This window comes from Electrophorus electricus, chromosome 17 (genome assembly GCF_013358815.1).
Source record: "Electrophorus electricus isolate fEleEle1 chromosome 17, fEleEle1.pri, whole genome shotgun sequence".
In the NCBI taxonomy this organism is placed as follows: Eukaryota; Metazoa; Chordata; class Actinopteri; order Gymnotiformes; family Gymnotidae; genus Electrophorus; species Electrophorus electricus.
The window spans coordinates 11,503,152-11,530,754 of record NC_049551.1 but is presented as its reverse complement, the minus strand read 5'-3'; the positions used below and the strand labels follow the sequence as shown (position 1 = coordinate 11,530,754).

Sequence of the window (27,603 nt, the reverse complement as noted above, 5' to 3'; positions counted from 1 at the left end):
CACATAGGCTCACACTGCCACACAGCCTGCCATGCGTGCCCAAAGTCACATACCGACGGCAGGACCATACAGAAGTAAGGACCCGATGACAAGTGATGCCCGGCAAAACGACGTCAGTGCAAAAGTATGAGAACGGCTGCATGTCTCGCTCTGGGCAGCGAGATGTAATCATTTAAGATGGCAGTTACATTCAATTAAACATTATTACAGACTTACTACCAATGCAGACTCCATGAGCTTCAAGTCACAGAGAGACGTATAATAAGAAAACGAGGCGAACACATCCCACTCTGAATGTCCGATGTCAGAAAAGGTCTTGATGTGCAAGAGAAATGTTTTTTAAACTGTACTCCATGTTTCCTTGCTATACATTCACCACACACTATGGAAAATGAATTACTGAGCACATACCAGGCAGCTGATGTAAAAACCCAAGTCAAAAAGTCTCTTAAAAATCACAGCATGGCTTAAAGGAAGACACATGATGAGGTTGGAAGACCACAAGCACTAGCTCCTCTCATACAAGAGCCTGTTAGGAGAGTTTATTTACGTTACATTTTTCCAATGCAATAACATCAAGCTTTCTAAGAAACATGAAAAGTGCCTTACAAGTCCAAAGTGTTATTATTATTATTATTACTACTACTAACACAGAGAGGGCAGGAGAGGGGAGAACTCAGCGTTCACAGAACATCAACGACAGAAGTGTGGGAAGGAAACAGTCCTAAAGGAGTTCTTCACTGGCTGGTTTCCGCGGCCCTCGAGCCTTTCAACCTGCATGAGCCGACGGCTCCAAAAACTGAGAAAGGGCGAGACACAGGAGAGACAAGAGCAGGGCTGTAACTGAGAAAGGGCAAGACAATGGTGAGACTCGAGCAGGGCTGTAACTGAGAAAGCATCAACTAGTCAGTCGATCAACTGTTTTTTTTTTCCATTGACAGTGATTCAGTGATTAAGCTGCTGAATGAAAGCTCCTAGTGTTTGGCAGATAGATGCTCACACATGGAGGCATGTGCTGTATATATGCTATACAGTAGTGGGGGAAGGAAGTTTCAGCGGTTCATTGTATTATGACCCATGGTGAGGCAGAACAGAGCACACTCCCTTATCAGCCAAAATACACACGCACGCGCACACAGGAAGCCAATCGGGTATTCCTGCATCCCAAATCTGTGAGAAACTCACAGCAAAGGCAGAGTGTGTTTCTTCCACTCAGGACAGCATATAGCAGCACCTGAGAAAAGACTGCCTTGATTCATACATCATCATGTGACAGAATTCTGAGTGCGTGCTGGGGTGTGTGTGTGGGGCTGCGAGTGAGTGCTGGGGTGTGTGTGTGGGGCTGCGAGTGAGTGCTGGGGTGTGTGTGTGGGGCTGCGAGTGAGTGCTGGGGTGTGTGTGTGGGGCTGCGAGTGAGTGCTGGGGTGTGTGAGGGGCTGCGAGTGAGTGCTGGGGTGTGTGAGGGGCTGCGAGAGTGCTGGGGTGTGTGAGGGGCTGCGAGTGAGTGCTGGGGTGTGTGTGGGGCTGCGAGTGAGTGCTGGGGTGTGTGTGTGGGGCTGCGAGTGAGTGCTGGGGTGTGTGTGTGGGGCTGCGAGTGAGTGCTGGGGTGTGTGAGGGGCTGCGAGTGAGTGCTGGGGTGTGTGAGGGGCTGCGAGTGAGTGCTGGGGTGTGCGTGTGTGGGGCTGCGAGTGAGTGCTGGGGTGTGTGAGGGGCTGCGAGTGAGTGCTGGGGTGTGCGTGTGTGGGGCTGCGAGTGAGTGCTGGGGTGTGCGTGTGTGGGGCTGCGAGTGAGTGCTGGGGTGTGCGTGTGTGGGGCTGCGAGTGAGTGCTGGGGTGTGCGTGTGTGGGGCTGCGAGTGAGTGCTGGGGTGTGCGTGTGTGGGGCTGCGAGTGAGTGCTGGGGTGTGCGTGTGTGGGGCTGCGAGTGAGTGCTGGGGTGTGCGTGTGTGGGGCTGCGAGTGAGTGCTGGGGTGTGCGTGTGTGGGGCTGCGAGTGAGTGCTGGGGTGTGCGTGTGTGGCTGTGAGTGAGTGCTGGGGTGTGCGTGTGTGGCTGTGAGTGAGTGCTGGGGAGTGCGTGTGTGGCTGTGAGTGAGTGCTGGGGTGTGCGTGTGTGTGTGGCTGTGAGCTCTGGAGCCCCACAAGCAAACACTAATCAACACCATATGGAAATGGTTGTTGCGATCAGATGCACTGTCTCTGTCTCTCTCTTACACACACACACACACACACACACACACACACACACACACACACACACACACACACACACACACACACACACACACACACACTCTCTGTATTGTTATACAGTAGCATAACAGTGCCTTGCACTGGATGTGTATGACAAATGACAGAAGAGAGCAAACCTATTTTAAAAGTCTGCCACTTCTGCAATTCTCTACTTAAGAAATGTATCTCTTGATGGAATCAGCTATGGAGGGGATACACACTCACACACGCATGCTCAGTGAGAGTTTTTCAGAGGACTGCGTCCCCTCTATGCATCCGGAAATCTCTTTCCACCACACAGCCCATAATGTCCTTGGGTCGCTGCCGTTGCCATAGAGACAGAAGGCCTGGCAGCTAGTGCAGAGAGGCAGGAGGGGTCCAAAACCCTGCCACCACTTACAGCACAACCCTGCGTACACCTGCACAACATTGGATAGACACACGCCTGCGTACACCTGCACAACACTGGATTAACACACGCCTGCGTACACCAAAATGACGTTGGTTCACACTGAAAGGCAAACAATTCTCCAAACCAATTACTTTGGGTGTTGTTTTTAATTATATACCAATTTGCTTTGGAGCTGAGCTGGGATCACCTCTTCAGGACATCCTTTGGCACTGGAGATCACCAAGCCAGTTCAAGGAGCTGAGTGCCCTGCAGTAGGTACCAGGTGGCCCGCACTGGACCATGCTGGACCACGCTGCACCCCTGAACCCTGCTGTAATGATCACTGGCTCAGCTTGTAGAACAGGAAGTGAGCACTCATGCAACGCTAACCTTCAGATGGAGCCCTCAGAGGCCCTCAGCTGCATTTCAACTTCTCCCCCTCACACACACACACACACACACACACACACACACACACACACACACACACACACACACACACACACACACACAATCACACCTTTATGTTCCATGACGTTTTCTCGTTTGCAATCTTTGAGAAGACAACGAGACAGATTGTGAGAAAGACTGAGCAGATTCAGTTCTCAGATCTCTCACCTGCACGCAGGCCCAAGATGGGGGTCCTACTGCACATGCAGTGGGCAGCTGAAGCACGGACGCCCCCATCAGTGCCACCGTTATTTATAGCACACGGTGCATCGATTTGTGCAACGGAGCGGATTATTAACACAAAAATTCCCGACCTGCGAACCCATTTGATCCACGCGAGAGGGACATGGCAACCGGAGAATTAGGCCAAGCTTGAAGGGAGAGAGGGGGATGGAGGGAGAGAGAGGGAGAGAGAGGGAGGGAGGCGGGATGAGTGGCAGAGAGAGAGGAGGAAGGAATGAGAGAGGGGGGATGGGGAGAGAGGAGAGACCGTGTGGGACAAAGAGGAACAGAGATATCAAAAGAGATCAAAAGCAAAAGACATCAAGCATAAGCCTGAGAAAGTATAGAAGGAAGAACTGAAAATAAAGCATGCTGAGACTGTAGATTTGCGCCAGGAAGCACGAGAGAGACGATTTTTGGAACAGAAGTGTCGTGGCGTGCCGATCCCATGCTTTTGCTGGACTATAGCACTACAGTCTGGACTGTAGCGCTACAGTCAAGTCAGGAGACAGAACGGGAGCACACAGGCCTGGAGTAGTATGCCCAGCCGAGCGATAAACCACTAAACCACTAAACCTCCTGCACACTACCCAGGTCTGCTGATCTTAAAGGAATGAAACACATTCATAATGAAGAGCCTAAATGTCTAATTTTGGAATTGATATGATCTGAATTTATATGATCTATAATATGATCTGAATTGATAACATCTAAAACCTTGATTTTCTAAAGCCTCTTAGATATGTCAAAAGCACCTGGGTCCTCATGACATAGGCCAGGACCTGCATTAGTTATGATGACATATGCCAATAACAAATTAAATAGCTCCCTTCTGATGGTGCACTTTGCTCAGAAGACCTAAGAGAGCTGTAATGTATATGCAGCAGTGTAATCACTGGGTCCTTATCAGACTGGTCAGCTCATGTACATAGCTGTAAAGAACACCATGCACGTGTGTGTGTGCCATGAGGTCAGATAGTGAGGGAGTGTGTGGTGTAAGTAGAAGGTTGGGTGTGTGTTACTTCATCTCCCACCCACTGATAAGAGTATCCTCTCTACCTCTGGCACACCCCGAAGGTGCCAGAGGATCCCTCAATAATTCAAGAAGAGCATGCGATTCATTGGGGGTTGGTTAAGAGGGATATAAGGCAGAAGAGCCAGCTTATGGCTGGAGAGACAGCTTCTCAAGCAACTCTTTTTATAAAAGAAAATTGGCTTAAAGTTTGATTTTGCTTCTCTGTACACGATACAAGTGGCAACTGCAGCCTGGCTCTGCTGCACATCCTCCCAAACCTGCACAGCTCCTGAATACAATTTGAACATAACAAAAACCTGGGATGGCTAGGTGCCCACAAAGAGCAGACTGGGAACCTCTGCTTTTAAAGGGCTCCGCCACCAACTGATACTTATCCCTCAAGCATACCCATTTCAACTGTTTTTCAGCAGAAAAAACGCTTTGTTGAAGGGGTGGAGGTTGGCTTTGGGTGAAGGGGGTGGAGATAGGCCCTGGGTGAAGGGGGTGGAGGTAGACCCTGGGTGAAGGGCGAGGTACATCTGCCGGTATCGGTGCACAGGGCAGAGGAACCTGCTTCTCCGGTTTTAGTTCACATCATTCGCCTACATGCGCCGTCATCCTGAGGGACTGAAAACAAAGCGTGCCATTGTCCTGCCACCATTCTCGGGGGGGATGCTGCCACATGCTAACACTGCTAACTCGTAACAGGGCAGTTTGCAGGACTGGCTTGTCAAGCACCACACACACAGGGCCCCTCACCTGAATTCGACAGCTTGATTCACACTTTTTCAGCTGCAGAGAGTGTGCACTTGTTTACACCAAAAACATTACCCTGCATTTGAGGCCTGGAACAGGGAAAGCTGTAGTCATCTAGTGCTTGGCACATCATTATCACCTTTGGCGTTAGATATCATTGCCCTTCCTGGTTAACATATCTAATATTGCCTCCATGGTCTGATAGACAACACAGGAATTTTAAAATGTCTTAAGGCCAAAAGGTGGTTCAAAAACCACTACTGTTCACAGCCCTGCTTATTTTGTTCAAACACCCTGCTTATTTTCTTCACAGTTATCAGGTGCTATGTTGCGAGCCGTGAATAGAAGCTATAAGGCCAGTCTTCACCTCAAATTTTCATGCATAAACGGTGAACTGCAGTCTTTAACTAGGATTAACGTTTACTTGAGAAACTCATTGTACAAAGCCCTTCTGTGGTCAGGGCCTATGAACGGGTTACTCGAGCCAGCAGAGCTGGCAGACCGGTGAAGCGTGAGGTCGTCTGTCCCTATTGGACTTCTCAACTCCACCTGCCAGCCGAGCCGAGGCTGTGTGAGAGAGAAACCCTCCGGAACAAGACAAAAGCAGACTGTCACTGCCTCGAAGACAGTGGACTTTCATCAAGCTGAGACAGCCCATCCACTACAGGTCGTGCAGCTCAGGTGTCGGGCTGTACAACACAAGTCGTGACTCCAGTCGGGGTGCAGCTCAGGTGTGGGGCTACACACGCTCAGACGCACGCCTCACCCTCCAGTTGCAAGTACACTAGGCCACACTGTCCAATAAGGGCTTCCCAAACCAGATCCCATCGGTGCAAAGTTTCCAGCTCCATTTGTGAGATGATTTCTTTAAAAAGGAGAATGGGATGTGTAATAAGCCTTACTGGCTATTCAGAAAACAAACACAAACCAACAAAAAAACAAATTGTAATGACAATGAGCTGCAGGTGAAGGCGGGTGGTTCTGGTGAGACAGAAGGAAGGGGGTGTCTTCACTGTCCTGCTGCAGAGGAGATAGATGAGGATTTTGGTTTTTTTGCTGTTACTGATCCACAATCTTGGTTCAGTACTCTGCAAAATCACCACTCTGATCATCTCTACTACACAGCAAAAGTAGCGATTCTAAAGCAGATTACAACACAAGGAACCCTGAACACACACAGTTCACCGGTCCTATGGGGAAAATGTACTCCGTGCTAACCGTTCCATGCTAGCAGTCCCTTGAAACCATCAAAAAACGGCTCAAAGTGCCATTTACAAGCACATCTCTTGCATTTAGGCGAGTTTCACTCTCCCAGAATTACACATCCACAGGGTGAGGGAGCGACAGAGAGGAGGAGGGAGAGACAGTGAGGAGGAGGAGGGAGACCGTGAGGAGGAGGGAGACCGTGAGGAGGAGGGAGACCGTGAGGAGAAGGGAGAGACAGTGAGGAGGAGAAGGGAGAGACAGTGAGGAGGAGGAAGGGAGCGACAGAGAGGAGGAGGAGAGACAGAGAGGAGGAGGAGGGGAGACAGAGAGGAGGAGGGGAGACAGTGAGGAGGAGGAGGGAGAGACAGTGAGGAGGAGGAGGGAGACAGTGAGGAGGAGGGAGACCATGAGGAGGAGGAGGGAGAGACAGTGAGGAGGAGGAAGGGAGACAGAGAGGAGGAAGGGAGACAGAGAGGAGGAGGGAGACCGTGAGGAGGAGGGAGACCGTGAGGAGGAGGGGAGACAGAGAGGAGGAGGGAGAGAAAGAAAGAGAGTAAGCATGAGAATGAACTGTGGCCAGGAATCTCAGTACAGTTTGCTATTGACAGCCTACTGTGTGTGTGTGTGTGTGTGTGTGTGTGTGTGTGTGTGTGTGTGTGTGTGGTGTTGGAGGGGCAGAAGCAGACAGCAAAATAAACATTTTTGGGTGCTGAAAAACAGCATGACACTGGTAAAACACCCAGTGCCCAGGATTTCACTCAGCCGCTGACGTGTAAGTGAAATGACCAGAGCCAAGGCCGAGACCAGGACCCAGAACAGTGTGTGACCAAAGACGGAAAGGCTAAGAGAGATGGGGTGTTTTACAATGATGATACCTTACCTCAGGTCGCAGTGTAGTTGTATAGATCCAACACACACGCACGCATGCACAGTGAATGGGCAAATCTAAACTCCAGTTCTATCTCAAATATCAGTGTTCCTTCCCAGCCGATACACCATGACAGTTCCGACTTTGTGGTATACAGGCGGCCGGGCCAGCTTGGCTTGGCCCTGCTAGGCCAGAACTTCACATGGCTGCAGTGTGGCTCTGGCTTTGATCTGTCTCATCTTGACAAAGTAGGGAAAGTGTGTCTGGAGGTGTGCAGAGGTATTTGTGAGTATGTCTTTAATCTACTATTAAAGGGTGAAACTGAGTGCACTCTCACTCTCTGTCTGTGTGTGCGTGCGTGACTTACGATATGAACTGCAGAACAGTACAGAATTCAGTGATACACCGTCACCACTCAACTCTGTCTTTAATCTGTCTCTCTCTCTCACACACACACACACACACACACACACACACACACACACACACACACACACACACACACACACACACACACACACACACACACACACACACAAAACTCAAATATAGGTTCCACTGCTGAGCACAGGATGAACATGAAGCCTGCGTGGAGGCAAGGCCTGGAGAAAGAGGAGGCAGCACACTGCAGATTACTGCCTCTGAGCGCGAGGCAGCGCACTGCAGATTACTGCCTCTGAGCGCGAGGCAGCGCACTGCAGATTACTGCCTCTGAGCGCGAGGCAGCGCACTGCAGATTACTGCCTCTGAGCGCGAGGCAGCGCACTGCAGATTACTGCCTCTGAGCGCGAGGCAGCGCACTGCAGATTACTGCCTCTGAGCGCAAGGCAGCGCACTGCAGATTACTGCCTCTGAGCCCGAGACAGCGCACTGCAGATTACTGCCTCTGAGCCCGAGACAGCGCACTGCAGATTACATTTGTAGATGTCTACATTTTCCAGCTCATTACCTTAATCAGAAACAGGCTGGACAAACGTGCATAGACAGACTGGCACTTGCAGCTTGGTCTCACCATATGCCCAGGAGTGTGTGTCATGTGTGTGTGTTAAGCAACAGTGGAGCCTAATTTATACACTGCCCTCAACAAAGGAGCTGCAATGAATCTTTGGATCAAGACCTCATTATGACATGCCTTCAGTCTGATCTAAGGACAAAGTGGAAGACTAAAACAGACAGCATGAGGGACACACAGACAGAGAGAGAGAGAGAGAGAGAGAGAGAGAGAGAGAGAGAGAGAGAGAGAGAGAGAGAGAGAGAGAGAGAGAGAACTCTAGCTCTTTAAACATGCAAGCCACATTCAGGTCAGTGTAATGTCTTCATGTACACACACAAGGCCCAGCTGTTCCTTCCACAATGACAGATAGCTCAGCGTTCTCATCAGAAAACAGGAGCCAGCCACCCTGAATCAAAGATTCTCCAAATATGATGAAAACCCCCTCTGCCAAACAGTATTATGTCTGTAAATATACAGCATCTGAACTCTAGATCAAAAGGAAGATGTATTTCTTGCAGACAAAAATGTCAAGTATTCGGAAAGGGATATTAGCACGGATGATGAAAAAAAGGCTGACATTATAAAACATAAATAACTTCAGAAAATATGCTGAGACACTGAAATCATCTAAATGAACGAGACAACAGACAACATGTTTCATTTAAATGAGTTGTTAATGACTAAAGTTCCAGTATTCCACGGATTTGTGGGGAAGTCAAATTTCGTCTCTGTGTTTTAGGACTGTAGTTGGGGAGAGATAATGATGTCAGCCATCATTAATCTCCCTTTATATTTAAAGGAGCTCATTAGTAGAGTTTTTTTGGCTTCTTCATTACCATTTCTAGCCTTGAAATGTGTGATCCAATGCCGCCTTCTTCTAAACCACCAGTACACACATGCATGTGTGACACACACACACACACACACACACACACACACACACACACACACTCACCCTCCATGTAAAGAGAGAGAGAAAACCGTGTCCTCTGATTCCATCCCCTGTCCAAACTAACTGTGGGCTGTGCGTTACACAGCCTGGTGAATGTGGCATATGTGGAGTGAGAGTTACACAGCCTGGTGAATGCAGAGTGTGTGGAGTGTGCGTTACACAACATGGTGAATGGTCCACTCTTCTACTCTTCAGGGAACCTCAGACACATCACTGGGCCTCACACAAAGACTCAACTGTTGTGATCAGGTTTGAAGATCTTGCTAGCTTGTGCCAATCTTCCACCCAAACCTGTCATAAGCACCTCCCTCCAAAGACATACAGGCATAGGACTTGGCCCAAGTTTCTGTGTGTTGCAGTTTTACCGTCAGACTGAGTTGAAGTCAGACTGTTTGTTGTTTACAGAACCAGGACAGGCAAGGTATGTCTCCTCCTTTCTCAAAACAGCTACTTTAGTGACAGCTATCAAGGTGTGAAGATCAAGTTTCACTTTAGGCTGTGTTTCACATGGAATGAAAATGCTGACATCAGCGTTAAATGTTTTACAGTACATGGAACCGTGTTTCATTAATAGTAACGAGTGCCACACAAATGTAAGCCACGGTGGACGAGCCTGTGAAGAGTGCTGGGCTTTTCTGAGTGAGTGAGTGAGTGAGTGAGTGAATGTATGTGGCATACACTGCGTGTGTATGCAAACAAGTGTGTGTGAGAATGTGTGAGACTGTGTGTGTGTGTGTGTGTGTGTGTGTGTGTGTGTGTAGTTTCCCTGTGTACAGGTACTGCCTGTTCCATACTCCGTCCCCACAAACAGCTCTGCTGGGACTGCATGGCACTGGGAAACGGCAGAGCTGAAAAACACCCCAGGTGCACAGTGTTCAGAAGCATGCGTGGCCACTTCAACACACCCCGCTGTGTATGGCATGGACACAGCAGCAGGGAGCAGAGAGGCAGCAGGCTTTGTGCGCAGAGCTGGCCATGCTGGATGCATGGGCTGGCGTGTCCTTGCTGTGGTGGTTGTTAGGGCGGTAAGGATTCCTCGCACATACTGATACTGTGCCCAGGAATCGCCTGCTAAGATGAACCATATTGTGCTGGAGGAAGCGAGAGACACAGTCTGAATGAAAGGAGATATGGGGAGGGAGAGGGAGAGAGGGAGAGAACACGAGGTGCAAGTCTTCGGAGTGATGGCTGTGGATACCTGCATGAGTGCAAGTCAGAGTGAAAGAAGCAGAGGTTCCTGTGTTGGCCACAGCCCTGTGGGACCATGGCGAGCCCAGACCAAAACCTACGAACCGCTAACACACGCCAGACGACCCAGACAAAACCTACGAACCGCTAACACGTGCCAGTGGTGCAGAAACAAAGCAGACGTGGCTGTCCAGGGACGCCCTGGGGAATATCTCCGGCCCCGACCGGAACGCCATAAACACTTCGGCAGCATGCTCCGGGCTCCTTTCATCTCTGGCTGCGTACCTGTGCCATGCGGAGATGGCCGCTGCTCGCTTTTTCCACCGCAAAGTGCCAGCAACTGTAAACACTGGCTGGCCAGGCCAAACAGCTGGCTTGTTCTGCTTGGTGCCGTGTATTTTACTGTGTCAACACAGGATACCTGTTGGCTGGGGGAGTAACTGGCTATCATTTAATTCTACTGTGTTTTTAAGTGTTCAATTTTAAGATATCATTAATGACATTAATGTGCTTATGGAAAAAAGAGTAGAATGAGTTAGCTAAAAGAAGCCATGCTGATCTTGGGCTCAGACCAGTCTCCCTTTGCTATATAATGGAAACCTATTTTCTGTTATTTGCTCCATTCTGCATACTTGCAAAGCCCACACACACACGCAATGGCATGCACGCACACACACACACACACACACACACACACACACACACACACACACACACACACACACACACACACACACACACACACACACACACACAATGATGTTTGTTACATGCACTGATGTGTGGGCCAGCAGACAGCACTCAGAGAGTGGGCATGTTTGTGTGTTTGCATGTTAGTTTTTGCATCTGTGCCTGTGTGTGTATTTTTGAGTTCCTTTTCAAGCTGACCAAAGCAACAGATTGCAGACCACACAGCATAGACTCATCTCAGGTTGTGTGATTGCTACAGGTGCATATCCCGACCGCCAGTAGACTGAGGACTCCTTTTGCCAGCTGCTTGGACAGCTGCATTATGAAAAGGTGTTGAATTCCCCTGACAAATGGTGATCGGCCCACTACCATCATAAAACATGCATCAGTGAGGACAGGTGCCTTACTCCGATAAGAGGATAAAATAGGACTACAGTGGAACGCACATGGCAGACAGCAGCCCTTGTGCTAGAAGCAACGGCGCCTACCTCACTCTGAGAGGACAATCTAGCGGACTCTGGTCACACTCCACACAAGAGGACACAATCTGGAGCTGGTGCTGGTGGGTGTAATGGGATTTCCAGCCCTGTAATACAGCGTTTCCCCAGACGGCCCACATTTTCATCTTTCACAGTTCGCAGTACAAGTGAATCAGGCAGTCAGGAGCACTGCATACCTGCATCAGGTGTGTGTAGCTGGGAGAGGACAGAAAATGTGGACCAGCCAGAGGAACTGGGTTGGGAAACACTGTTCTAAAGTTCACACCAAGTGCATCAGGAACAGTGGAGTATTTGATGTGATTTGGCTCAGCGAGCTACAGGGTGGTAGTGGAGGGTCAGGGACTGTGACGTCCACAGATAAGACACAGGCAGGGTTTACGGCAAGCAGTCGGGTTAATATTCACCAGCACTGGCTAAGCCAATAAGAAGGGAAAAAAGTAAGGTGAGAGAGAGAGAGAGAGAGAGAGAGAGAGAGAGAGAGAGAGAGAGAGGGAGAGAGAGAGACATAGAGGGGTGCTGGTCAGTAGGGGTTATGGGGATGGTGAGTAAAAGTTGATGGGGGTGGGGAGTGGGGGTTGATGGGGGGTTGATGGGGGGGTGGTGAGTGGGGGTTGAGGGGGGGGTGAGTGGGTAGGGGTTGAGGGGGGATGGAGAGTAGGGGGATGGCGGTGGTGAGGTTGGTGAGCTTCCACGGTCATCAGCTGCTCTTTGGTTTGGAGTGTCACACTACTGTTCACTGAATGGGAAATGAGAAATAATAGAATTTCGTTTTCATAACTATGGGGTTTTCCTGGGGTTTTACCATTTTTGCTATCTTTATTCCCCTGGGGAAATAATAAAATTTTCTGAAACAAAAACAAGTAAATATAGATTTTTGATGGCAATATCAAAATGACATCACTAAAACCAGAAACACATCATGGAACCTGAGGATCACAGTATGTGTTTTCAGTGTATACAGAAAACAAGACGCCCTTATTTGAGTGTTCTGTCATCATGGAGTCCTTGTTTAGCCAAGTGATAAGGCTGGGTTCATGGACCTTCCAAATGCTGCTGCAGGAACTTCAGCAAACCCACACAGACTCACGTGCCACACTGACTCAACACACAAATCCTTGCGAACGATTCACCAGGACCTTCAGCTGTTCATTTGCCATCAAACCGCCTAGCATGTTGACCTTTAAGGAAAACATTTCAGCATGCGGCCTGTACCTTTAACAAAAACACTAGAGCCTGTGGACTGTACCTTTAAGGAAAACACTACAGCATGTGGACTGTACCTTTATCAAACACTACAGCATGTAGACTGTACCTTTATCAAAAACACCACACCATGTGGACTGTACCTTTAAGGAACACCTTAGCCACTCAGTCCTTAAGAGGCAGTCATCATGAGAGCCCCTTCCACCCCAAGTGATAAAAGAAAGACCTCCCTCCCTCCTTCACTTTTTTCCCCTCCCTCTCAACACAGTCTCTCTCTTCCCTTCCCCCACTGTCTCTCTTCCCTTCCCCCACTGTCTCTCTCCCCCTCCCCCACTCTTTCTCTCTCTCCTGCTTCCTCTTCACCTCTCCCTCTCTCTCTCTCTCTCTCTCTTTCTCTCTCACAAACATTCCAAACCTGAAAGCTTGACCTCCAGCTCCAGCCAAGAAACATCACAGCTCAGCCTGGGGTGTGAGGAACATACAGTACATTTCTCCTTGCGAATTGAATGAGTTACTCAAATAACGTGCCCCCCCCCCCCCCCATTTAAAGAGCCCATCAAGCACTTTCAGGCAACAAAGTATGTGGCCAGCGCAGAGCAGGTACATACTCTTCCCTGCTGGTGAGCTCTTCACTGATCCTTATTTGGGTAATTCCCGGTCGGAGGTATAAGAGCGGCAGTTCAACGTGTTCACCCTACGTTAACGTCTGCGATCAAAGCTCCACATGGCGTGAAACTGATAGCTGAGCGATCTAGTCTATGGGGTAGATCGGCAAGAGAGAAAACGAAAAGTGAACAAATGAAACTGTGCAGGCCCAGGCCAAAGCGTGGGCCAGCTGCCAGATGTCCGGCTTCTGGGGTGTGGCTTGAGCAGAGTGGCCACCAGGCTGTAGTACAGAGGGGCTCCCCGCACAGGTCTGCCACATGCCCGGTTTAAAGGGCCACCATCTGGCTCGACAAGCGGTCGACACTCGTGCTCAGACACCCACGCACATACACTCGAGGCTAGAGTCCGGAAGAGGCTGCGACTGCCATGCAGAGGCGAGAGCAAGACAACTGCTACCAGCACGGGGAAGGGTCCAGTCCGTGAGTCCGCCTGTACGGGCTCGGGGCTAGAGGAATCGGGCACCTGCTGCTGTGTAGCAGCTGTAGCAAAGGAACAGCGTAGAAAACGGAACTGGTGCCAGGACACTTACTTGGACACCTCCGAAGCATTGCAGGCCCCACGCTCCAGCAAACAAGAAGCACAACTGTTTATGTAACGGCACATGACAGTTTATGTAATGGTACTTGACACCCAACAGCTCTGCACAGTTTATAACTACTAACGACAACATCACATGACCCTGCACATCTAAGCAGCTGGCCATTCAGCTGACCTTTTGAGCACTGGCACACTATTCTGTAGGGGATGTCATGTAAGCAACAGGTCCATCTATGAAGCAACAATGGAACACTATTCGGAGCCTGTTGGTCTCCTAGATAAGGAGATTGCAATGGAGGCACTCTGCCAGAAACAGTATCTTTCACTGTAAAACTATAAAGTAACATTTTCAGCTATGAAAAAAGTTCTGACCCCACATAAATCGCCATTAAACATTTTAAGGGGACTTAAGCGCTTGTTTATTCACCAACCTACAAAGCCATATCAAAACCTACAGCCTAAAGTTTGAATCAATCCAAAGAAACTAGATTTTAATTTAGAATTTTGCCTTTAAATCAATGTCATTATCTAAAGAATCTGGTGATTTACGGTGTAATTCAGCTATACTAATCAGCATAAACAGGAAGCACCCTAAAGAAAGGTAGCAATATCTTTAAAGCTGCAGCTAAATAATAAATAAATAGATAAATAAATAAATAGGCATATATTGTTAATAATGAAGTGTGACCGGCCATCAAGATCTTATTGACTTGTCACAGACTGGCCCCTGCTAGGCCTTCATGTCAGCATTGCTGATGAGTAGATTCCTTTCGCACGAAGGCCTGACTTTTCTACCCTGTTGACTCACAGGAGCCCTGACACGCAGCGATGCCTGCACAAGTCACATCTCAGATTTCTGCCTCGGATGTGTGAGCAAGCGCTACCACGACGAACCCCGAGGCTGTAGCAGCTACATCTGTGCTCGATTAGCCAAGTCTGCCTGCCTTCGCTGGCCTCCTGAGCTATGACTCAAGCTGATGGGGCTCTGGAGACATGACATCTGTCATAGACACTACCTTACTGAACCCTGTGTCCACCATGCCTATCAAAGAAATAGGAGCCAGGAAAATTCCTGGACCTGTAAAGGGTTAAATAAGGAGCCAGGCTGACACACAGCGTGTTACAGAAGAGATGACTTTTGCTAAAAAACCAACAAAAAAACAAAACAAAAAACAAACAAACAAAAAAAACTTAACCCTTCTCCACCTGGAAACACAGAAGAAGAAGAGCAGAGCTGGGAAACTTTCCACATTCTCAAAAACACACTGAAGGTGAGCTTGGCTATGCAGTCCCCAAATCAGCACTGAGTGGAGAGTACCAAGATGCACTTTCCTCCTCTCCACAGGATTTCTATGACCCCAACAAAGGCAATCGATCGCATTGCACCTGGATCAATACATTCACACTGGCAATTATCCACTGAGGATTAACAGAGCCTCAGGCAAAGCCAGGGACCAAAGTGCTTGCGAGAACGCCAAAAACAACCTTGAGCAACCACTTCTACAAGGAGGCAAAAAGAACCAAGAATTACATTGTTACAAAGATAGAAACCAATGGTATGTATGCTGAGGCCTTGAGGTTCACATGTTGTGGTGAAGGATGGTTATGAGCACTCGAGTGCAGAGAGATTTCTGCAAAGAACTGCACGAGTAGCAAGCATGTTGTTCTTGGCTCCCGAATGCAGTTTGCTGAACAGCATGGAAAGGCCTTCAGAGAAAGAGATAGCATAGTGGGTTTGCATCTGCAGGAGTTTAGCTACGCACCACAAAAGATGACAACTGCCCAGTAAAAGTCTGTTTGCTGAAACGAGATGACTTAACGCAGATCACCCCATAGAGCTTATATAACTTCTCAGGCTGGGGAATTGAATTTTACAGTTTTGCAGTCATTCAAATACAGCTCCATTTGGAATGAGCTCACAGCATACATCCCCACACTGATCCTCAGCCATAAAGTCCAGCAACAATTAGGACCCCATCTACCATCACCTATGTGGACAACTTTTCTTGAATTTTTTTAACAATTCACAGCCATTTACAAGCCCACCCCCAGCCGCAGAGTCTGGATGCAGAGAGTCAGTGGGAGTTGCGCTGTTACCTTCTCATCTATGAGGCAGGTCTCAGGATCCCACTTTGAGGCAGAAGAGAACCCCAAAAGGGACACAGGTGCTTATCTGCAAGAAGAAGACCAACAGTTCAGTTAACAGGATTCTCCCATCTCAAACGGCATGCTTGTGTTCAAGCACAATGCCAGACAACTGACTTCAAATAGAAGTAGAACTTTCGTATGGGACCTGAGGTAAACAGAGTGAACTGAAACCCATGTGTCCTATATTGTGTTTGAAGTTGGACTGGGCATGTTTCTAGGCATATGCGCTCTCAACTGCAGAGGAGTAGACGTGACTGGACCTTTTTAGGGTGAAGTGTAAAACTGCATAGCATGAGGCTTCCTAATCAGTTTCTAGTATAAATCACAATCTTTAAGCAGCTTCATTAAAATATCATTAATATTTCCCAAAGATTTTATAGCAATTGAACTTAAATAGAATAAATCAGACCTATTATGATGTAAAAAAAACCTTGTTTGTTGCACACAGTATAGCCTAGTTAGAGAACAATGCTGGTCAAAGTCCTTTGGAAGTTGAACACAAGCCCACATTTTCATAAGTCCCCACAATCTTTCCTAAATTCTCCAACTGCAGTATGCTGCTAGTAGGTTCACAGGTCACAGGTCACGTCAAACTCGCTCAGCAGTGCCAGAAGAGTCGAAGTATGACGGAGCAGATGGGGCCCACAGCCCCTATCTGGCTGAGCTGCTGCGCGGCACGAGATGTGGGCAGCACAAGCTGGTCTGGTCGCCACCTGAGGAGACCATGCTTCAGGACCCGGAGAGGCCAGGCATTAGGACCCGGAGAAACCTGTGCTCAACACAGAGTTCTAAAGTACTGCTGCTATTGGCTTACATTACACAATTAATTCACTTCTGCACCAGTTCTTCCTGGGCCATTTCATGTGGGCTTTTATGCACACACACACACACACACACACACACACACACACACACACACGCACGCTCGTGTGGAGGATGTATCTACCTACTGCTCCGTGCACAAAGGACTAGCAGATAAGAGAGGAAGGTACCGGCGAAGCAGCCATGAACTGTAGTTCTGAAGTTGAGACACTGCATGAAGACCTATTAAAGCATTAATGAACTGGAAAGCAAACAAGCTGCAGGTGTAACTACCATCACAGGCTAGATCTTGCTTCAGACTTCAAGTGAGGAGCCTTTAGAATCAGGGGCAGGCCAGTGTCTCAAGCTTATAAAGTCTGAAAATCATTATCTATTCCCAATTATTAGTGGGAATAGTAATTATTATTATTATTAGTGTGAATTGGTAATTATTATTACTGTGTTATTAGTGTGAATTTGTCATAATGATTACCCGTGTTTACTGCGTTAGTGTGAATGCTTAAACAAAAAGCTGTAAACATCGGCGAGACTCACAGCTTGACTAAAAGTTGGTTAGAGTGCCAAACAAGGGGATGTCGCGACAGTTTATTCATTTAGCAAGCATTCTGCAGTCAAAACTGGAACTTTACCATGTTAATGATTTCGCAGACAAGTTTATCATACATCTGAAACCAAAGACATAACCACAGACCAACGTGTTCTCGAAAGGAATATAATCTTATTTTTTCCGGAAGGATGCAAGCCAGTTTCCGAGATCAGGCAACCTTTTCAACTCATGTCAGGCTCAAGAGAGGCATGTTCACCCCAGTGCTAACTGGCCTGTACTTAGTCTCACTAAAGACAAATGAGAGAGCGAGCACAAGTGTGAGAAAAAGACAAAGCAACATACAGACAGATGTTCTAAATGGGTCACGCAGTCAGCAGCATTACTAGGATAAATCTAAAAGGCACAAATCCACTGGATCAGCTCAAATGCCAAATGTCGTGCATAATGCAATCTCCCATAAAGAGCCACAGTGCACCGCATTTCACCATAAGAGTAAGCCTGCAACAAAAAGCCACTTCTCAAACGAAAAATGCAACTGCATGAAAACTAATCTTGGAAGTTGGGGAGGGGAGCAGAAATCCATCACTTAACTGTAATGCATTCATTTGTGTAATACTAAAAAAAAAATCATGTTCATGCTTTTTAAAAATATGTCAGTCTTTGGCCAACAGCTCTTAAATTTGCCTAGACTTGATGCCATAAAATTTTGCCTCATTACAGATGCAGTGCTGTTTGGAATAAACTGTATTACTTGTATGAATTCATTTTTAGTAGCTGTAACACTTATTGTATGACTATTTATCACTATGACTATTTTATTTTCAGCTCACAGTAGACCTACAGCCTGTGCAACCAGTAGAACTTTAACAAATGTAGCCCTGCCCATTCATACTTTGCCCCATCCATTCAGGGAAAACAATAATGTTTCAAATTTCATCCATGTTCTTCCGGTGAATCACATTTCAGTCATGTTCTTCTGGTGAATCACATTTCAGTCATGTTCTTCCGGTGAATCACAGCGACGTGATGCTGCTGATTGAGGCTGTCAATCATTACCCTGCCTATGGAAGCACACAGAGTAGCTCCACTCATGGGCACAGGACCCTATCAGACACTGCCGTCACCACAGAAACCCAGGTGAATGGCACAGGCCATGTATTTCATAGCCCTGATGTGCCAACAAGTCCAATCACACGAGAAATCACCTGCACGTTTGCCGTCGGCACTGGAATCCATTTGACTTCATATCCATGAGACTGAGTCACACTGGAGAAAGCATTCTGGAACAATATTTGCAGTCGGGAACTGTCTTCTGTATGTTGAAGAGAATGAGCTTGTCACTACAATCTTTGCCTTTACTGCAGCATCACTAGATCAAAGAAACCACCAGAAAGCTGTAACTTTCCACCGATACCAGACGTTAGATTTAACAGAGGCTCGCCTCTTTAGCTGGATCTCCTGCATGGAGTTTTGCATCCATTGGGAATGAACTTGGCCTAGTACAAAGTGGTCTGTCAACATTCCACTCAGCTGAACAATTGTCTCCAACACACCTAGTCTCACTCTAATCTGACCTGGAATCGCGAGCCAGTGCCACACCTGGTCTCCTCACCTTCAACTCCTGCGACAAATTTACAAACAATGCAACAAGCCAATGGAACACTTTCCACCACACCCCATTCATGTGTGGTATGAAATTAATGAACCATTTCTGATTACATCAGCTTGGTTTCGGAAAACATTTGAAAGGGTGAAAGTCCCAATTCCCAACATTGCACAGACAGGTGTACAATAAGCATTTGGAATTCCCATCGCCCTGCTTATTCCAAAAGGTTTTCTGCTCCCACAGGGAGTGGAAGGCTGGGCCCTTTTGACTGCAACGCACAAGTGGCATCAAAAGTAGCTACCTTGGAAGAGACTGGCACAGGTCGTGGTTACTCGGGCATCTCTGGAAACAGGCCAAAAGTTCAGAGAGTGGCTAGCATCCGTCACCCACAGCAGGTCTGCTTTATGCTGCCCAAAAGCTTTTACCCACATGCTAATCCAGAACTCAATACACACAGGTCCAAAGGACATCGTGTTGTAGATGGACAGATCGCAATCTTTTGCAAGCTTTTGAAGTGCAGCCTGAAGGACAGAGCAGGGGAGGGGCACGCGTCCCAGTGTACCGGAATGAGAGCATGAGCTCGGAGATGATACGAGGTTAGCAGGTCTTCCACTACTCCTGCAGACTGTGGCTGTGCTTACAAGCTAAACCATCGCAGGACACACATCAAATACTTTAAGCCTATTTGTACAGTAACTGAGGAATCTGTTTTGAAAATATACCAAAAAACCCACACACAAAACACACCCCCACACCCTAAACATATGCCCGACCTACAACCTCAAGCACAAAGTCAAGGTTAAGACTTTTGTGAGGACTTGACTGAACTGTGTAGGCTACTTATGTTGGCTTAGATACAAATACATTAATCTCACTAAAAACAATAATACCCTCACTTGCTTGTGGAGAGAAAGAACAGAAATGACAATGCCTAAGAACAGCGAGTGGGGAGAGGGCCACTCCACCTGAACTTCAGGCATGACGCAGTAAAAACATTCTGTCTCCAACTCTACCTGGGACAACAGCAGGCTGATAACTGCTCTACATGGCAAATACATGCGTTATCAAAGAGAAAGGAGATGAGGAGGATGAGGATGAAATGACCTGCATTCCTTTCACCAAAGAATGCTACACCAAGTTATGAGAATAAACTGGTTTAGCAAGGTCAAGGCATTATTCTGTAAACACAGCAGATTGGGGGATAATTAAAATTAAAAGGCTATATGAAAACATGGCAGATAGAAGATACTCAGGTAATATGCTTTAGTCTCAGTGAAGAACCTAACCCAAAACCAAAAAGGCTCTAGGACAATCATTCTGTGCTAAATCTATATTAATAGAGCACATTTAAATATGGCAGCGTTTAGAAATAATTAAACCACAGTGCAGGTGGCTTACATTTCTCTCATGCTCTCATCTATTCACTGAAGTTGTAATGCACACACACACACACTCCCAACACTCTGGTGTAATATATCCACTGATTATTTCCTTACCAGAGGTCTGTTCTGGAGTAGAGGAGAGGTTACATGGAAAATGCCATAAAACTACATTGCCCTGTTAGCTGGAGCTCCTCATTGTTTGCTGTTAGCCCTACATCTTTGACATCTTATGGAATCTGATTGGATTGTTGAATGTCTCATGTTTAGTAATGGATAGAATAACAAGAAAAACAATAGTAAATGACAGAAAACTAAACAGTTTTATTTCACTAAGGTTATAGGATAGAGTGTAGTCATATTACATAATAAGGTGTACAAAAAGTGATGGTGATTACTTGCAGAATAATGCTATGAGGCCATGTTATTTACATGATTTAAATGAAAGAATTTTCCATTTAAAGTATATTCTGTTGGAGGCATCACTGTCAAATGAAAAGAAGGAAACAATTTGAGGGAAAAACAGTCAAGACATTTCATGTCAGGTTAGATTTAAATAATCATCTTGAAAACAGACAGCACATACATGCATGTGTCTATTGTGCCTTCTAAAACACCTTTTTTTATTAAGTGGAGAGTACTTCATCCCTGAAGTGCCCTGATTGGAGAGAATGTCGCTATTGATGTGGAGACTCAGTTTCCACGGCTGCAATCACCTGGGTGACAGCAAGGCTTGACTTTAGGAGACTACACTCCAGTATACCGCGATGTGAGCAAAAACCTCTCACAGTTGAACCACATCCTTATATTATGTATTATATTATATATTGTAATCAACGGGTACACTCTCAGCCTAAACGTTCTGTCCAAAATCAATCCTGGAGACTGAACATTAGTTTTCTTCCTCCTGTTACCATGCATTAAGGGGATAGCACCAACACTAAGCTCTCTGGGCATGCTGCAAAGAAAACAGACTCAAAGTGTGGGAAAGGTAGTAGACACTTGGCATTTTTAATAATTGCCATGAATTAACATGTTAAGCTATGATTTTAAAACAAATTAAATCACGAAAAACTTTACAGTAACACACCGCCAACAAACGTACCAGAAGAGAACTAAAAATACCTGTGCAACATGACCCAGGGCAGTGCGCTAACCAGAGAAAGCGACGTAAGCATTGCCCGCACCAACACGCTCAGCACCAACTCGCTTCATTTCAATTGAAAACAATATATGAGCAATAAGGAATCTAAACAGCTTAGCAAGACTGTACAAGTCTTTTAGATCAAAATAGAGAATTACATTTGTAATTAGGCTACTGGTTTTAAATCTGGAGTCTGAATGCAAACTAACCACCAACAATTAATGACCTGTGGAAGAAGTGCAGAAGAAACCACAGTGTTCTTTACTGTTGCCTTTACTGTTACTGCACTAACACATCAGATTTAGGTACTAGAATGGCTCCAGGACCTGAACGTCAATGTTCTTCACTTGCACAGGTTTCAGGTGTATATTAAGAAACAGGATGTCGAATAGACCACAAGAGCACAATAATTTACAATACTGATTTCATTAGCTCTGGTTCTGAATTACTTAGTACTTCAGCAGTGTCTGGAGCAGGCTGTCAGCAGTATCAGGACAGTGCTCCTTATCACAGAGAAGCACTTAGTGAACAAAAGACCATAAAGTCTGTTTGAACTATGTCACTCAGAGTAACAGAAAGAGTAAAACATTATAGTGAGACCATGTTGCAGCAAATGAAATAAGAGTACTTGGTTTGGCTAAGGAATTAAACTTCAATTGGAATAACAAACACATAGTGTATGCATGATTGATTGCACTGACGGACAGCCAGCAATATAAATAGGTTTGCCCCCAATCAGGAGAACTAATATTAGGGCTATAGCCATGAACCAGTCAAACAGGGCAGGGTACAGCTCACTGCATTCTGATAACTCCACCTCACACAGAGCCACTATTCATTAACACACAGTTATTAACTTAGTTGTTTATATTATGAACTGAGAGCAGAAAATGTTTTCTAACCTGAACAAGTCATTAAACATTTAACAAATACATAATATAATGAACGCAAAAATGCCCGTAAAAGTATGTCTAGACAAGTCAACACTTTCATTTACAGAGATAAACTCAAGCAAATGGCACCATAGTTTTACAGCATGATAAACAAAACAATAAAAATACATACACCACGATATACAATTCTGCTGTTCTATAAAATGCTTAGAGGTTAATGTCCCTACCATGCATAAGAAAATGGATTTGGCCCTGACCCTTCTAAATATGCACTGGCAGCCTGCACCCAGACAATGGCCAATCTGTTTACGACATCATAGCCAATAACAAAAAGTGAAACAGGCAAAACAGAAGGAGCAGACAGCTTGTGAAAAAAATGTCCTCTCAAATAACACGTCTGGGGCTGAGCAGCACTGGAGTCAATTCAACCTGCAGCACTGGCATAAAGAGACCAGCACGGGGTACGCTGCTGATTTTATGTGCTGGAATTTCAGTTGGTCATGTTTTTCCATGATTCTCTCATGGCTGTGATTCCCCATCGCTGTTTGGTGGCCTAACAGATATCGTTTGTATAGTGAATGCAGAAAGCAGGGATTAGCCATAGAAAGGATGAGCCTTCCAAATGACATTAATCCCCCTCAAGTTACCTCATTGTGTTAACTCAAAGTTGTCACCTGCTGAAATAGGTGACCACAAATTAAGTTACCTGTATTTTTACTAATGTTATTTTTGCTCATACCCATAACACTGCTACATAAAGCATCTATGCATAATATGTATTTCTTGATTGTTATTAAGTAACTAGTGTAAAAACATTAGACTTCCTTTTGTTAAGATTGTTTACCAAGGGGGTGTTAGAATAGAAGGCAATGTCCAGACATCTAGCCACACATTTCAAACTGACCCAGTGTCTGTAGGGTAAAAGCTCACACTGTCAAAGATACTAATCCTATTAGTCAGTGGTGGGGAAATCCAAAGTCACTGCCCACAGTGGTGGTTAAATGGACATAATGTGTCGCATGGATTACCTCGATACTGAAAGGAACCTGCACTGAACAGGAAGTGGCGGTGCACAATGGCAGAGAAGGTGCTGTATCCGCGTCGGGTCGACGTAAGAGAGCTATATTGTTGCAGATTTCCACGAGCTACGCTACTCTTATCAATAACATAAACCAAACACAAAAAGATGTAATGGACAACGACGGTATCCAAACATGTTTTAAAAAATGTACAATATGAAAATATTATTCTGGTGCACCTTCAAAATAATTCTAAACGGGCATTTTTCGACTGAAGACTGACAGCTAGCCAACACTTACTGACAGTAGAGAGACACTGAACCGATGACAGTGGAAAACATTTGTATTGTCACAGGACTCTCGGCGCAGGTTATATGCAATCACATTATTTTACCTGTTCCGTAAGAAGAGCCAAAAACAGCATCAGAATCACGCTTCAAAATTTGATCCTTACACCCGATGGAAACACAGGCAGTAACTGACTGACCAGAGAACTGGGTAAAATAGCCTGCTTTTTTAGCATGATTTGGCTAACAAGGAAGCAGAGACACAGTTTGCTATACTGCCGCACTGTACGCTGCTGAAGGACCAATTAAAACACAAATAAACTTTATCTTACCTTAATTAGTAGGTTTTCAACTCTCTCTTCTCATTTACGAGAACAAAGAAAACAGTTACATCCACATAAGTCGCATTAGTTCTGGTCGCACAAAAGCATCTCAGAGATGGCTGGCTACCAAGCGGGCTAGCGCATTCTTCTGCTCCAACGCTCTCAAAAGTTGGATAACGTAGCTTGGAAGTTTTCTTGACAACACAAATAGTTTCCGATATGGAAGAAGCTTTAAGGACAGTGTATCTGAGGTAAAACTGAAACGTGTAAGGTTCTTGAATTATTTGAAAGCCTAAAATTAAAACCAAAACCCCCGAAAGGTTCGTGAGCACAACAGGCGATGAAATACAAAAGCAAAAAATGTCCACCACTAGTACCGCCAGAGTGCAAATCCTTTTCACTTTGTATAGAGCGCCGCACCCAGATATATTTAACGCTCACATTCTTTCATTGCTCCATTTAAAATGAAAAATCTAGCTAGCAAATGAATACAGCGCAGATAGCCAAAGCAAACGAATTTACGCACACCAGAAATCAGTCTCTGAATAGATCGACTGATGAAGCAGTGCGCAACTCGATGGCCAAAGTAGATAGTCAACATTGGGACGTTAGAACAGCGGAACAGAGGTGCGGGAGGCGGGCTATGGTGTGGCCTGATTGGGCTTAACCTCACGTCAACAAGCACTCAGGGGATCAGAAACCAATGAGAACAGTATATTTTCAAGTTTGGTTGAATTCACACTGAATTGTTTAATTTCTCTTGATTGAATTGTATGCATAAAAAGTGGATGCATCGATAATCTCCAAATACCTAAAACCATAATAATAATAATAATAATAATAACACATAGTAAATAAAAACCAATTTGCATTTATCTACTACAGTAACTCAGAATAAAAAGGAAGCAAATGATTAAAGGCATGTGAAGTGCTTTTGATTACCAGAAGCAAATCATGCGAAATGATGAAATATATATACACCTGCATTTATTATTATTTATTTGTTTGTTTGTTTATTATAGGCAACGTTGGTGATTACTGTTAGTGTCTTGTCGCCATCTGGTGACCAAACAAAATATAACCGCTTTGTGCCTCCATTTGTATTTTAGGTCCGAAGTAGAATATAGTGAACAATACAAATGCAGTACAGTGAACTGTAGTTTTCAGGGTTTGCACTTAAATATTCATCATGCCTTTATCTGTAGAAACTATATTATAATCCTTAATTCAAAATGATTTTCTATAGCTTTCTATAGCTATAGCTTGATAATAGTACTTGTTAATAAAAATATAACCCCATATTTTAGTGATAAGAAATGTAACAGGAAACAATTCCTTTGTGTATTTTTGTGATTTGATAGACATCTAACATTTAAAATATTAGACTGGACACTGCATATGAAACATTTGATGTTGAAAGTCTATATATTTAGTATGCACAACATTACTGCATTCTGGCTGATGAAGAGTGATAGTCAGAAAATACAATATTACAGTATATTTTTGTTTATCAATTCACTAGGCTTCATAGCCAGATCATTCTAGTCATGCCAGCTTAGAAATGAGAAAGGTATCACTTTCAGTTTAATACTATAATAAATGGACATAATATCCATTTGCTGCATGGGTCAGTCCTTAGCAGTGAAAGATCCTGGCAAGGCCCGCGACCCAAGTCCAGCCCATATCCAGCCCGTATCCAGCCCATATCTAGCTCATGTCCAGCCCATATCCAGCTCATGTCCATCTTAAGTCCAGGTTATGTCTGGCGTATGTCCAGCCCATTCGATGCCTTTCACCTCCAGAACCACTCTACTGTGTTTCTTAACCACCTGCAGGCAAAAACATACATCATTCAAATAATGGACCTCACAAGGAAGAAGGTACTTATGACCTTCACTTGACCTTCCCAACTAAATAGCTCCCAATGCACAGAAGGTATTGTTGTGCCCTTCCCTTTGATCTGACAGCAGAAGAAAGCATGACTGCCTTCAGTATAACACAGCAGGGGAAGAAGCAGCAAGCCTGCACTAGCCCCATTTAGCAACCAGGAATATTTTCTGCATGATCGCTTTTTTCATCAGAAATGCACACTGTGTGTTAGATAGAAAACAGTACCAGTAGCAGCCACCACTAGCAAAAACAATACCAGCAAAATGAGAGAGAGACCTCTGCTTTCATAAACCCCTACCTCTGGAACGGGCTGGAGGACACGCCACACACAGGTGAAGGACACGCCACCTGCATCATAGCCCCTTGCAAGATGACTAAAACTAATACTCGGGTTTGTTTTTGTGGAAAGGGGTGAAAGCTCAATACTTGTCACCTTATCGCTATATCCTTACCACAGCCCGTCATATGACATAAATTCCACAATAAATAGAAGTCCTTTTCATGGTTGTTCATGTTGGATGGAAGAAGTGAACCATTCTCCTTTTGCTAGTTTAATAAATAAAACTCCTTTTTTACCATTTATTTTTGTTATCTTGCCAGTAGCATAATAATAAATCATATTTATAATCACAATTTTTTAAATTGACATATTTAGGAAGTGTCCTTCATATTAGATTTGTCCTTGATGAGAGGTGTCCATCACTCCAGGTTAAAACACCAGAGGCATGGTCACCTGCCACTATCTGCTTAGCAGTTTATTAGTTCAGGTTTATTCCCTGGATTGACTGAATCATAGACTATAGGCTGAATGTTCAGTTTCCTTCTAGGGTTTGGTAAACTCAGCTGCAGTACCCACCATGGCCTATGTGTGGCGCTCTTGATTCACTTTGCTGAGCACGATCTGCCTGTGATTTAGCAACCCGGCAGGGGTGTGCAGTGATGGGGAAAACAGGTTCAGTGCCTGCACTGCAGGGACATTACAGGGTACAGGCAAGTTTATGACAAAACCACACATTGATTGGAATGTGGTGTTTCAGTTGAACTGATGCTGGAATAATCAACTGTAATAATAGTCAATAAAGTTTGTCCAGTTACATTTGTATATGTCACGGGACACCCCCCCCCCCCGTCACGTGGTACGGCCTGACGCGTGCAGGGGCGTTCACCCATGTTCGTAGCCACACCCCCCGTGATGACACGCACCTGTACGGGATTACGTGTTTAATGTGTGTATGTCTATTTAAACCCCAGCCGGTGCATGCCTCATTGTTGGTTATTGTTTGTCTGTGTGTTAGTGTTTGAAGTTGTATGTTTGTTTTCAGGTTTGTCCGGCCTATGTTAATCGTTTACCCATGTTCGTCATAAATGTTACGTGTGACTGCCACCCTTGGCTACAAGTTTGTGTCATTAAATGTTTCACAACGCCGAGAGAGTCTGTGCGTCCTGTTCCACGCCCTGCGGCACTCGGGCATAGTCACAGTATATCAAATGTAGTTTTTAAAGTAACTTTGAATCATATCAATATAATCAAATCAAAACGAATCAAGGCTAAATATGGCATTGCTCAATGCATTGAATCATTTAATCAAGAATGGTAAAGGAGTTGCTGTGAGAGGACAGTTGAATAGCCCTGCATACAGTTTGAAGGCCACAAGCTCATCTCACGAGCTGTCCAGGATG

The 27,603-nt window shown here is 45.6% G+C and overlaps 1 protein-coding gene across 3 annotated transcripts in view; it reads right to left on the bottom strand.

The window, feature by feature from the left end:
- erbin (erbb2 interacting protein) overlaps positions 1 to 24,617 on the bottom strand; it is a 68,100-nt gene extending 43,483 nt beyond the window's left edge. For all 3 annotated transcript variants that reach the window (XM_027007412.2, XM_027007406.2, XM_035535384.1), the window contains exons 1-2: positions 24,043 to 24,617; positions 15,963 to 16,038 (exon numbers count right to left, since the gene is read on the bottom strand). The gene's annotated coding sequence lies outside the window, so the exon portion shown is untranslated. The remainder of the gene's footprint in view (positions 1 to 15,962; positions 16,039 to 24,042) is intronic.
- Positions 24,618 to 27,603: the final 2,986 nt, after the last annotated feature.